The 13,874-nt window shown below is 42.6% G+C and overlaps 1 pseudogene; it reads left to right on the top strand.

Annotated features, from left to right (window-relative positions):
• Window positions 1-3,951: 3,951 nt before the first annotated feature.
• Window positions 3,952-11,990, top strand: LOC130036710 (40S ribosomal protein S25-like; annotated as a pseudogene).
• The last annotated feature ends 1,884 nt before the right edge of the window (window positions 11,991-13,874 follow it).

Genomic DNA, 13,874 nt, shown 5'->3' with positions numbered 1-13,874 from the left:
ACCCATGACAGAAAAACACTGTAATAGAAACGAGCAGACTGCTTTGGCTCTCTCAGAAGACATGGGAATGGCCCACAGGAAGCGAGAATAGGTATCTATTGCCACATGAAGAAAAGGTTTTGTTAGGAAAGCACGTGACATGGGTAATATCCATTTGCCACAATTCATTGGTCTGCAGGCCTTGGGGATTAGCTCCCGCCACATGGGGGGTGCAGTGTAAAGGAGCACAGATAGAGCAAGCACGGACAATATGCCTGGCTTCTCGCATAGGGATGCGATGCTGAACATGAAGGCGGCGGGCATTTGTGTGCAAAGCCTGGTGCTCTTCTGTAGCAGAAGTAAAGATGGGCGCCGCCAAGAGATCGGCAGTTTCATTTCCCCGAGTCATAGGCCCAGGAAGGCCAGAATGAGATCTAATATGAGTAATAAAAACAGGTTCAGAGCGCTTTTGTAAAAGAGCCTGTAACTGCCGAAGCAGTTGCTAAACTATAGGATTTGGGGCATTTAGAGACGCTGTCACAATTCCCGGGAAGAGGCCAACAACATAAGCTGAGTCTGAGACGACGTTTGTGGGCCCTGACACATGGGAGAGTAGGTAAACCAAGGTGGCAAGTTCCACTTGTTGGGCAGAGGTATAGTTAGTATTTACTGTTGTGGTTAGGGAAGGTCCAGAAATTCCACCTTTCCCTGAGGCAGAGCCATCAATGTAGTATACCGGAGCATTAGGGATGGGGAAGGTGCAAATGATGGACGAAATGACAAATGGGGTTTTTTTGAAAAAGTCCCAGTTTCTTCCTGCTGGATAATGGGAGGAAAGTTCTCCAGAAAAATCAGCTAAAGCTCTTTGCAAAACATCGCTGAGGGGCAGGATGAAGGCGATCTCCTTTGCTGGGATAGGGAGGACTATGACATGAGGGTCGAACCCCAGCATAGCAAGAGCTCTCAGTCTTCCCTTAATGATTAGTTTAGCTACTAACTCGAGATAAGGCACCAGAGTACGAGACTCCTTATTATGCAGATAGAGCCATTCAATTGGGCCTGAAAGCTGTGCGAGAGCAGCAGTGGGCGACTGGGGGGTATCAGAAAGCAGAAGCCACAATTTCTCTTCTGGAGCAAACCTAGAAAGATGAGATTTCTGGAGTCTATCTAGGAAAAATGCTAACTCTCTCTTAGCCTCAGGGGTAAATTGCCTCGGACTGACGAGGGCGGGGTCACCTTCAAGGGTCAGGAATAGATTATGGAGGTCTGACTTGGGAATACCAAGGGAGGGGCGGACCCAGTTAATGTTCCCTATCAGTTTTTGAAAGTCATTGAGAGTTTTAAGCTCATCATGGCAAATAGAAATCTTTTGAGGTCGCACTGTGGTCCGCTCAAGAACATAACCTAAATATTCATATGGGGGCGACATTTGGACTTTCTCTGTGGCTATTTGCAATCCAGCTGCTGGTAGGCGGATTATCACATCCTCATACAATCTTTGAAGCTCTATCATTAGAACATGCAAGCAAGATATCATTCATTAAATGGATAACATAAGCCTGAGGAAACTTAATGCGGGAAGGGCGCAAAATCAAATCAACAAAATATTGACACATGGTAGGGGAGTTGGTCATACCCTGGGGTAAGACAGTCCACTGATACCTGCGCATTGGTGCACGATTATTAAGAGAGGGAACAGAAAATGCAAAGCGCTTACGGTCATCTGGGTGGATGGGAATATTGTAAAAACAGTCTTTTAAATCAATAACAACCAGAGGCCAATCTTTAGGAATGGCAGCAGGGAAGGGAAGGCCAGGCTGAAGAGCCCCCATGGGAACGATAGTGGAGTTAACATTCCTTAGGTCAATCAACAAACGCCATTTTCCTGACTTCTTTCGGATAACAAAGACAGGGGAATTCCATTCTGAGAATGAGGTTTCAATATGCCCTAAGTTCAATTGCTCTTCCACTAATGATTCTAACGCCCTTAATTTTTCATTATTAAGGGGCCACTGCGAGGATCACACAGGATCATGAGATTTCCACTGAATGCGGAGGGGTGGCAGGCGTTGAACTGCAGTGGCCCCGATTAAAAAGGGGTAGCTTCAGAATCAGGGGCTACAGGAGGAAGTGGTGGGGGGATCCTAATCTCCGCTCGCCATTGCTCCTGTAGATCTTGTCCCCAAAGGTTCATACGTATGGGTGCTATATAGGGCTGGAAAGTGGCTACTGCTCCTTCTGGGCCAATGCTTTTTAACCGTCTGGCACTCTGCCGGACAGAGGAAGAGGACAACATGCCAACTCCATGCAGACCATAGGGTATTTCTTGAACAGCCCAGTTACGGGGCCAGTATTGGGTAGATATGATAGAGACATCGGCTCCTGAGTCAATCATACCCTTAAACTTCTTCCCATAGATCTCAAGAGTTGTTTGAGGGCGGATGCGCTTCCTCAGAGGAGAAACATAGCCAACCAAAGGATTAGTGCTGCCAAAACCTCCAGTTCTAGGACGGGTGGATTGACCAGGCATGAAAAAAGGAAGTAAGAGAAGCTGAGCAATGCGCTCTCCCTTTTTAAACGTCCAAACGGTTGGTACCGTAATGACAATTATGATTTCCCCAGTATAGTCAGAATCAATGACCCCAACATGAACATTAATTCCCTTAATAGTCAAACTGCTTCTCCCTAAGAGAAGGCCCACTGTGCCTGGTGGAATGGGTCCTTTTATACCAGACCTTAATTTGTAAGGACATTGAGCAGGAGAGATGGTAACTGTATCAGGGCAGGGTATATCCAGGGCAGCACTTCCTGCTGTGGCTGGTTGTAGTGAATCTATTGACGGGAGCTCTGAAGCTCCATCTCGGGGAGAAGAGCTGCAGCTGGGAACATCCCCTGATTTTGCGGGGCCTGGGGTTGGCCCCACTACAAGTTTCCCGAATTAGGGTCACCAGCTACACCAAGATTGAGGGGGCAATATCTGGCCCAGTGGTTTCCATTACGGCATCGTGGACAAGGTCCAGGTGGTGGTCTAACAGTTGCTCGTTTGGGAGGTGCCCTGCAATCCTTAAGGAAGTGGCCTGATTTCCCACAATTAAAACATTTGCCCTGATTTTGTCTCTGTATGGCATAGGCCTCAGCAGCATTAATGCGTGCCTGATGTTTGATAGAACCAACATTCCAAAATGCCTTCAAGTACCCCATTATGTCCTCCTTCTCCTTAATGGGACGCAGGATGGCCTGACAATCCTCGTTAGCATTTTCAAAGGCCAGTTGTTTAGTCAAATGTTCCTGGGTTTCCTTACCCTTACCCTGTCTTTCAATGGCTTCCATCAACCTCCCTATGAAATCTGCATATGGTTCTGTGGCACCCTGAACAATCTTTGTATAGCTTCCCTTAAATTCGCATCTGCATCAATCCTCTCCCAGGCCCACAGGGCGGCATCACGAACATGAGCAAAAACAGCACGAGGCAAGGTGACTTGCTTCTTAGGGTCGTGCCATTTCCCTTCACCTATTAACATCTCGTAAGTCAATTTAATCCCTGAAAATTTTCGTCCAGCATGGCCTAGGCTCTGAAGTTTTGCCTTGGCCTCATCACTGAACCACATCCTCCACTGGATGTACTGAGAAGGGCTTAAGCACGTCTTAGCAACCACATGAAAATCTTGAGGTACCCAGTGAGCCTTAGTGCTCCAGCCTGTAAGATACTCCTTGCAGTACAGAGATGTAGGTCCGTACAAGGCACAGGCCTTTTTGAAATTACTGAGTGAATCCATTCTTAATCCTTCATAAGATGGAGACTGATTCTCCTCTAGCTGGGTGGGAAAGAAGAGACGGAGCTCATGGGGTCTGGGTGGGATTGACCACTTACGGTTGAGAGGTTTCAGCTGTAAGCTTCTATCGGGAGCACGTCCCGAGCGGCCTGGAGGCCTCTTGGCTGAGTGGCGGCTCCTGTGAGAAGCCTCCTGTACGATGCCGCTCTCAGACTCAAAATCTGAGGAAGTGGTAGCTGGCTCATCATATGCATCACTTTCCTCTGAAGTACTAGAAGTAGAGTCGTACAGAGGAGGTGGGGATAGAGGTTTCTCTGGCTTGATATCAGTAGGGAAAGTTAATTCATTACTGGCAGAGAGATTTTGGCTCTGAGAACGTGTTTGTACTGGAAACGCCTTGAGCTGCTTTCGGGGCTTGGGTATAGGAGCAGTCAAGCATTGAGCATCAGGCTTCTTCCTAGGCTTGGGTATGGGAGGAGCCGAAGGTATGGCTCTCTCAGTAGTAGGAACTTTCTTAATTTCATCCTTGATCTTAAAATCCTCTCTGTTTAACTCTGGAGGAAAGCCTCCCATAGTATATCTAACATCCTCCTCCTCCGAGGTATCTTCCAAAGCCTTAAGAATGGAGTTAACAATTTCCCAAGTTACCCAGAACTGTTTGGGGATCTGAGCCCCTTCTTTAAATTCCTTGAATACATTACTCTTAATCTTTTCCCAAACCTTAGGCTCCAAAGTACCCTTATCTGGAAACCAATGATGATATTTATAAACAGTTTTTAGGCAGGACCGGAGTTGGTCCCGAGAAATACGATGTCCAGTTCTCCTTGCAAAATGCTTAATCAATTCAATGAAAAACTGGCCACGTTCACCTTGGCGTGAAACATTTTGAAGAGACTTCACTCAGCACTGTTTTTGTCCCATGTTAGTGGGAAGTACGGCTAGCACTTTAATTCACCGCACCACAAAATCTTAGTTCTTTCACTAAACTTTCTAGAGTCGGGGTGTACCAAACGCTATTCTTACCTTTAGTTGTGTACCGGTTGGAGGCTCGTGCCAGTTGTGTAAACTCACACAAAGAGGGGCGCAGCACACACACAGCGGTGACTCTATCTCTCCAGCCACCCGCATTCGGTAGTCTCACCCTTATCCCACCATGGAGAGGTCGATGGCGATGGTCAGGTGGAGGAAGGAACGAGAGCCAGGCTGGTAGGTATTAGTCGTAGTTTATTCTGATTCTCTCTCCTTCTGTCTCTGCTCCCTCTCTCCTTCTCTCTCTCTGCTCCTGTCTCTCTCTGTCTCTCCTCCTCTTCTCCTTCTGCCCCTAGCCCACTCCTACAGTACAGTTAAATCCTTTCTCCATGAGGAATTGGGGAAACAATTACACATAGGTGTGGTCACAATCAATAAGGGTAGAAATCAATAGGGGTAGAAATCTTAGCCTCAGGGAAGACTGCTCCTAGCACAGATCCTTCCTCAGCAGGAGGACCCACCCTAGAGCATAATCCCATGGGCGTGCCTCTCCTCTTCTTGTCCGACAAGCATATAAGAATATAATATAAATCATTTTGTATGGGAGCGATAGCACAGCGGGTAGGGCGTTCGCCTTACAAGCGGCCAACATGGCCGACCCGAGTTCGATTCCTCCGCCCCTCTCGGAGAGCCCGGCAAGCTACCGAGAGTATTTGATATGCCAGACACAGTAACAACAAAGTCTCCAATGGAGACGTTACTGGGCCCGCTCGAGCAAATCGACGATCAACGGGAGGGCCTTGTATGGATACAGTAAGAAATATCTTAAACTTATAGAATTGCTCTCCTAGGGCCATCTCGATCTCAGACTATGGTGCTCAGGCCAGATAGTCTTTCCCACCGCTAGAAGGATCCTAGTCTTGTCGTTACCTTTGGATCATGACAGCATTTGTCTATGATCAAACTCTTAACTTATAGTTAAGAATCGTGACACTTTGGCCTGGCCCATTTCGCTGCCAGGGTAGGTCACTGCTTGCCCTGGGTCCATTCAGTCCCTCATCAGGACCCTGCTTTTGGGGTGTTAGGAACTAAGGGCAACTGAGGCTTAAGTCGAGAAAGCAGATGCCCGGGAGTGAATAATATTCAAGGCCAATCAAATCCTAAATTACAAAGCATAATGTTAACGGTCTTCCTGTATCTATACAAAAAGGATATTACTTTAAAGTAAACTGTTCATAAGGCATAAGGAGAGGAGAAAGGCAATATTTCACTCATACATATAAAATCATAGATTTCTGGTAAACTGATCTTACAGTCTTCTGCCCCCGCACCTGGCTGTTCCTCGCCGAGGCCCCTTGGAGGGGAGCAGGTTGAGCTTTCCTCCCCGCCCCGACCAGGGCTCCGGCAGCCAAAGACCTCCAGGACCAGCCACCACCATGCTGAGACCACTCTCCGCACACATGAAGGTACTGGCAGAGGGACAAAGCCACGCGGGTTCCGGGGCCGAGATCTCCAAGCCTACTCGGACTGGAGTCGATCATCTTCCACCCAGATCCTCCAAATCCCAGTAGGCGGGGGTCACACCCACCACCTGGCCCGGAACCGCAAATGCGGCCGTGGGACATCTTATCAGGACATCTTTTTATGACATCTTATTATCTCATTCCTACTTTGGACAAACTTGCAGGCTATTGAATGTAGCCTGCCCACAGGGCAGAGTCTGGAAAACTCCCCGTGGCGTACCAAATATGCCAAATACCAGTAACAATGATGGGTCTCATTCTCCTAAAGAGCCTTGAATATAATCTCAGGGCTAGGACGAAAGAGACGTTCCTGGGGCCTGCTCGAGGCAATCAACGAATAACAGGATGATGAAATGAAATGAAATGATCTTACAAATTAACAAAGTCTGATTAAGGGGAAAGCAGATTATCTGGGTGGGAAGGAGAGCATAGGGAAGACTGTTTACAGATAAACACAATGGAAGTGGAAGTGCTTCAGGAGCACTGTGATGGGTATAACCAGATTGATGGGTATAACCAGATAAACCTAAGCTTCTTGTTGAAGGACAAAGCAATGTTACCCAACAAGCGACCTAGCATGGCCTCCAAACCATGGAGTAAACCTCCTGGTGCTTATCTTGGCTATTCTTGGTGTTAGTCTCCTATTTTGTTATTTAATATTCCCCAGATGAATGCAATCTTTCTATGTCTGTCCCTTTTTTTCTGACTCATTTCACTTAGCATGATACTTTCCATGTAGTACCACTTGTATGTAAATTTCATGACTTTATCTTTTCTAACAGCTGCATAGTACTCCATTGTGTACATGTACCAAAGTTTCTTTAACCAGTCGTCTGTTCTTGGGCACTCAGGTTTTTTCCAGATTCTGGCTATTGTGAATAGTGCAGCAATGAACATAGAAGTGCAGATGTCACTTCGACTATACTTTTTTGCCTCTCTGGTATATATTCCCAGGAGTGGTATTGCTGGGTCAAATGGGAGCTCAATTTCTAATTTTTTGAGAATCGTCCACACTGTTTTGCTGGACAAGTCGGCATTCCCACCAGCAGTGAAGGAGAGTCCCTTTCTCGCTACATCCATGCCAATACTGGTTTCTTTTGTTCTTTTGGATGTGGGCCAGTTTCTTCCCCACACATTTTTCTAAGTAATTTTTTTTACTTTTCTCTTTTTTTCTTTTTCTTTCTTTCCATTTTAATTCTTGTTTGAAGCCACTTTTAATAATGATATGCCATAAATAGACAGCCAGCATCAAAATCCACTTCAAGGGAAAACTTTATCTTTGAATGGCGTCTGGCTGTGTGTAAAAAACTAAACATGCAGAGGGTTGTGTGTTTGCAGGCTCTCTGGATGGCTCTATCTCACCGCCCACATCCTGTGCCCTAGAGTTTGGTGCCCTAGAGCCGCTGTGTGTGGCCTGGATCCGGACGGCTGTTGGCCAAGGGAAGATAAAGGAAGAGAAGAGGGCCAGGCCATTTGATCTTAGTAGCAGTTTATTACAAGGAAGTTTATCCCATAGAAGAATTATGTTATGGAGGGCCTAGGTTCTCTCAAGCACATGTTCTCCTTGCTAGTCTCTCCATGGCCCATCTTGCAGCCCTGCTCTCTCTCTCCCACTCCCTTGTCTCTTCAAATCCCTTGCAGTCTGGGCTGACACTCCACCCAGTCAGGTAGCCAAATCAACATAAGAAAGCCATTCCAGAGGGCCCACCTAAAAGGTATTCTAAAGCCCTTCCTGACTGCCCCAGGCAAAATATCTCCTTAAGGTGTTTTTCTCTTTTCCTCAGTCCAATAAATTATCAATAAACTATCAACTATCAACTGTTCCTGAGGCTATGCAGGAAGGACAGAACGGTGTTATCCTACAGCTGTGTAAAATAAAGGCAATGTATTTATTCAGGCGTGATTAATAAATTAAAAAAGCTATTTTACTTCAAAAATAAAAACGTGATATGTTGAACTCAGGAGATATCTGAAAATACAGGAGTACATGATTTACCTCAGCACCACATATCCCCCTAGAACAATGGAGTTAGTTTTCACAGCACCAACTCCCCAGACATTGCTCTAGCACCAAATATCAGGCCTGCACATCTCGGTCTCGATTGAGTTTCTCTGGGAAAGGCCCTAGGGGACTCGATATATTATGTTTTCATTTATATTAAGTTTAAAATCTTTTCTAGTGTGAATGCACTGCCACCTAGGCAGGGTGGGATGGGGGAGATGGGGGGTGGGAGGGATACTGGGATCTGTGGTTGTGGGAAATGGGCACTGGTGGAGGGATGGGTATTTGATCATTTTATAATTGAAACCCAAGCAAAAAATTTGTAAGTCTGTAACTGTACCTCATGATGTCTCACTAATAAAAAATAAATAAATAAATAAATTTACTATTTTACAACTAACTCTTTGTTATAAGTTATTTCAAATATTTGGAATGTTCTTATTTCCAGTAATCAGCTACTAATTTAATTCTACTATAATGAGTGCATGCTTTAAAACAGATTCTTATTATTTGTTGATGCAGGTACATAACATATGGTATTCATGTATGGTAGAAGATTTTACAAATGCTCCCAGTTTAAGATGGCTAATAATACTTAAATTTTCTCAATATTTAGCAATTTGGAGGGAATTTTATCATTTCTTTTAAAACAGTTATTGATATTTATGAACTTAAAGTATATTTTCCTATTTTCCATGTGGTTCTATTGTTTTTTTTTCTTTGTGAATTTAAAGTCTTTAATTCTACTGTCCACTGACCACTGTCCTCCCGTTGTTCATCGATTTGCTCGAGCGGGCCCAGTTACATCTCCATTTTGAGACTTGTTGTTACTGTGTTTGGCATATTGAATACGTCATGGGTAGCTTGCCAGGCTTTTCCGTGCAGACGAAATACTCTCGGTAGCTTTCCAGGTCTTCAAGAGGGGCGGAGGAATCAAACCAGGCTCAGCCGGGCTGGCCGCATGCAAGGCAAACTCCCTACCGCTGTGCTATTGCTCCAGCCCACTCCAGCCCAAAGTCTTTAATTAAGGAAATAAACTTTAACTAGTGTTATGTCTGATTATGGAGTAAATGTCTTTATCATTGAAAATCAAGTTCTGTTTTCTTCTGGCAGTAGCTACTATAAATCATAGTTGGAAAAAATAAATTAAAGAATTGAAACTCTGGCTTTGAACTAGCTCCTTCTGCTCCAAAAAATATGTACTCTATAGGTAATAGAAAATTGCTGAGTAATGCCTACTTGCTTAAATGAAAGTATAAGCACTTGCTGAATCTAGTGCTTGGGGTCCTTGTTGAAACCCGCTGCATTGGGCAGATAGTTGGATGCCAGCTAGCTGGAACAATAAACCTCGCTATGTGATTTGCATTATTGGCTCTGTTCTCTGTCCTTGAGAGGTGGCTGACTCCGGACCCTAACAGGGGGACATTAAGTCCTGGTCTGAAAATTTACTAAGTTGTTGTTGCAAGTTAGCCTTCCATGTTAATGCTTTTGTTAGTTGATGTTTTGTTGGCTTCTGTGTTACATTCCCTTTTAATCTGGCATGATTCTATTGGGATGTCAGTATTGTAGAATTTGGAGATGTTGCACAGTGGCGAATGCAGTCACACACACCAGAAAAGCCAGAATAATATTTAATTAGACAGTTGGGCCAGAGGCATGGCAGAGGGTGTGAGTATGGCTGTGGGCTGCCAGGGCTTTGGTAGTGTGAGAACTTGGCCCATCCCCCCCACCCCCCAGGATCACTCTGAACCTTTTGGCTGGGACTGGGTAGTAGAGAAATTTTGCAATTAATTGATCTCTTTTGAAATTTACTTATGAGTCTCTGGAATGTGACAGTAGATGAGTTTACACAGCCACTGCAGTAGAAAGTGGGTGTAACTTCCAGGGCTTCCAAAATACTGAGATGGAAGTCTCCCAACCGGACTCCAAGAAGGCCCAGAATATTCTGACTAAAAATTAAAAATATAACTCAAATTTTCCTCAGGTTAGTGTATCTGTGGAGCTCAGTCATGAGGTTGTGAATGGTAAGCCAAACTTTTGAGTTTCTCAAATGTCTCTAGCCTGGATTAGGAGGATCTCAAATCAAAACTGCATGTGATGGCAATGCAAATTAAGCAATCAGTGATTAAGTTCCCTATGGAAGAGAAATCTAATCAATTCAAAGAAAAATTAATTCCAAGTAACAAAGAATACTTTGATAGATAAATGCAATTGAAGGAGCTGATGAATACAATAGCAATCACAGCAACAGAATTCTGAATGCAGAGAATTGTAACAGCAAAATACAAGACAAAATACAAGCCAGCAGTTATAATTGTCAAAAAAGAGAAAAGTATGGGAGATTGGGTATAATATTGTAGATAGGGCATTTGTATTGCACAAATTTGACCCATGTGGGACCCACAACATCACTGAGCAGCCAGGAATGATACCTGAGTGCAGAGCTGGGAGTAATCCCTGAGCATAGCCAAGTGTGCTTGTGTCAAGAAAGAGAAATAAAAGAAAGAGAATGTAAGATATTTAATGGATGACAGAAAGAGGAATTATCTCCAAATTATATGAATTCCATAAGAAGTGGAAAATAGAAAGGAAAAGAGGAATTAGAGAGATTATAGTCTACTTCCCTGCAAAGTTGTTACATAGATTAGAGAAAGAGATTAAAACATCCTCGGATAAACAAGAGCTGGAAGCATTTGTTATAACTGAAACACACCTGAAAGAATTACCAAAAAGCCACCTCTAAAATGCAAATGCTCACTTTAAAAACCAATTAACCTCCTTGGTACAGCAGGGAGCCTTACAAACAGCTGACAATGGTTTGATCCTCAGCATCCCCAATGGTCCCCCCTCAGATATGATTCCTGAAACATAGCCAGAAGTACTGAGAATAGCTGGTGAGGCCCAATAGCAAACAACAAACAAACAAAATAGCAGCAAAAAACAACAACAAAATAATAACAACAATTAAAACCCATACAGAGAAAAATAGCAACACAGCATTCTATATCAATAATCTCTCTAAGTGTCAATGTACAAAAATTGCCCACCAAAAGGCAATGGCTGGGTGGATCAGGAAACAAAATTCATCTATTTGTGCCCATAGGAAACACACCAAAATTCACAGAATAAAAAAATAAAAGGTTCATAATGAGAGCGGGCAACAACCTTACAAGACAATGATAAATATAAAACCAAAAAAAGAAAAAAACCCAAACAGGAACAATCATATTTATAACAGAACAAATAGCATTCAATCACAAGACAGTGATTAGACATATGATTTATTCATTAAAAATCAGGAATTACTTTTTGTCCGACATTTTAGCGTGGTTGCGGTGCTGCCTGCTGCCCTCTGAGTTTCGCAATACCTCCCAAAGACGAAAAGAAAAAGAAAGATTCCGGAAAGTCAGCCAAGAAAGACAAAGACCCTGTGAACAAATCTGGGGGCAAGGCGAAAAAGAAGAAGTGATCCAAAGGCAAAGTTCAGGACAAGCTCAATAACCTCGTCTTGTTTGACAAAGCCACCTACGACAAGCTCTGCAAGGAAGTTCCATACTATAAGCTTATCACCCCTGCTGTTGTATCTGAGAAGCTTAATATTCGGGGGGGTCCTTGGCCATAGCTGCCCCTCAGGAACTCCTTAGTAAAGGACTTATTAAGCTGGTTTCAAAGCACAGAGCTTAAGTAATTTACACCAGAAACACCAAGGGTGGGGAAACCCCAGCTGCAGGGGAAGATGCATGAGCAGGTCCCAACTGTACATTTTGAAAAATAAAAACTTTATTAAGTCAAAAAATCAGGAATTAATAACTTACAATATATATGTACCAAATGAAAGGTCAATAAAATTTATAAAGCTTTTGCTCACAGATCTAAAGAAATACATGGAAAGAAACACAGTAGTATTGGGGGACTTGAAAACTCTGCTTTTGCCATTCAAAAGATAAAAAAGAATACTTTTAAAGAATCAAGAGTCCTAAATGAGGAATTAAAAGGATTGGAATTATTTGACATACACAGGACTCTCCACCCTCTAAACATCAAATAGACATTTTTCTCTCATGCACATGGGACATTCTCCATAATATATCCCATACTAGGTCATAAATAAAGCATATATAAATTTACAAAAATAGAAACATACCAAGTTTTCTCTCAGACCACAATGCCATGAAGGTAGACAACAGTAAAATATGGGTGTCGGGGGTGGAGATCAATGCCAACAGCAGGAAGCTGAACAAACCACTGCTAAACAACTAGAACAGAGAGGAAACCAGCACCTTTGAAACTAACTGAGAATGAATAAACAAAATATCAGTATCTGTGGGACACAGCAAAACCAATACAATGGGGAAAAATTTCATAGCAAAACTGGCCTATTTTAGAAAAGAAGGAAAAGCTCAAATCAGCAACATAAGAAACCATCTTAAACACCTGTAGAAGGAAAAAAATGAAATCCAAAAGTAGTACAAGGAAGAAAATAATAAAAATTAGAGCATAAATCAATGATATAGAAATCAAGAAAGCAATACCAAGAGTCAACGAACCAGGCGTTAGTTCTTTGAAAGATGATAGACAGAACTTTGTCTAGAAAAACTGAAAAACTATCCAAATAAAAAAATATCAGAAATAAAAGACAAAAATCACAAGGGATCCCTTATAATTTCAAGATATCATTAGAGGTTACTATAAACAACTTTATGCATTAAACTGGAGAATCTAGAAGAAATTAAGAGATTCAAAGACTCATGTAGCCTCCTAAAGATAAATGAGAAAGAAATTGAAAATCTGAGCAAGCAAGGAAATTGAAATATAAATTAAGAATCTCTTCAAGAACAGAAGTCATCTCGGTCCATATGGGTTCAGTGGTGAGTTTTATTAAACCCTCAAAGATAACTTATTACTTTCACTCAAGCTCTTCCAAAATATTGAAGAATCAAGAAATATTCCTACTAATTCCTATGAAGCCAAGTTAAAATAATACCAAAAGTAGAGATACTATTAAAAAAAAGAAATTTTCAACCAATTTCCCTTATGAACACTGACACACAAAAGCCCTCAATAAAATCTTAGCAAACCAAATACAACAGTATATCAAAAAGTTCATTATATCACAAACAAATGGGATTCATACTAGGGATGCAAGGAAAGTTCAAAGAATGTAAACCAACTAACAAAATATTTCAAATAATTAAAACTGAAAGACAAAACTTATTTGACTATATGTTGATGTAGAAAAGGCTTTTGACAAGAAATAACATACAGTCATGATTGAACAAAACCCTCGGGGTCTGGAGCGATAGTACAGTGGATGGGGCATTTGCCTTGCACGTGACTGACCCAGATTTGATACTTAGCATCCCATATGGTTTCCCGAGCACGACCAAAAGTAATTCCTGAGTGCAGAGCCAGGAGTAACCCTGTGCGTCACTGGGTGTGACACAAAGAGCCAAATAAGTAAATAAATAAATAAAACCCTTCAACAAAATAAAGATGAAAGGAACCTTCCTCAAGTTAGTAATGGTAATCTATAACAAACCAGTATTATTCTCAATGGTGAGAAGCTTAAAATATCCCCGCTCAAAGAAAGGATGTCTATTATCTCCAGTTTTATTCAGAATAGTATTA

The sequence above is a fragment of the Sorex fumeus genome, unplaced genomic scaffold (genome assembly GCF_029834395.1).
Source record: "Sorex fumeus unplaced genomic scaffold, SorFum_2.1 ptg000065l, whole genome shotgun sequence".
In the NCBI taxonomy this organism is placed as follows: Eukaryota; Metazoa; Chordata; class Mammalia; order Eulipotyphla; family Soricidae; genus Sorex; species Sorex fumeus.
This window is presented reverse-complemented; position numbering and strand designations above follow the sequence as displayed.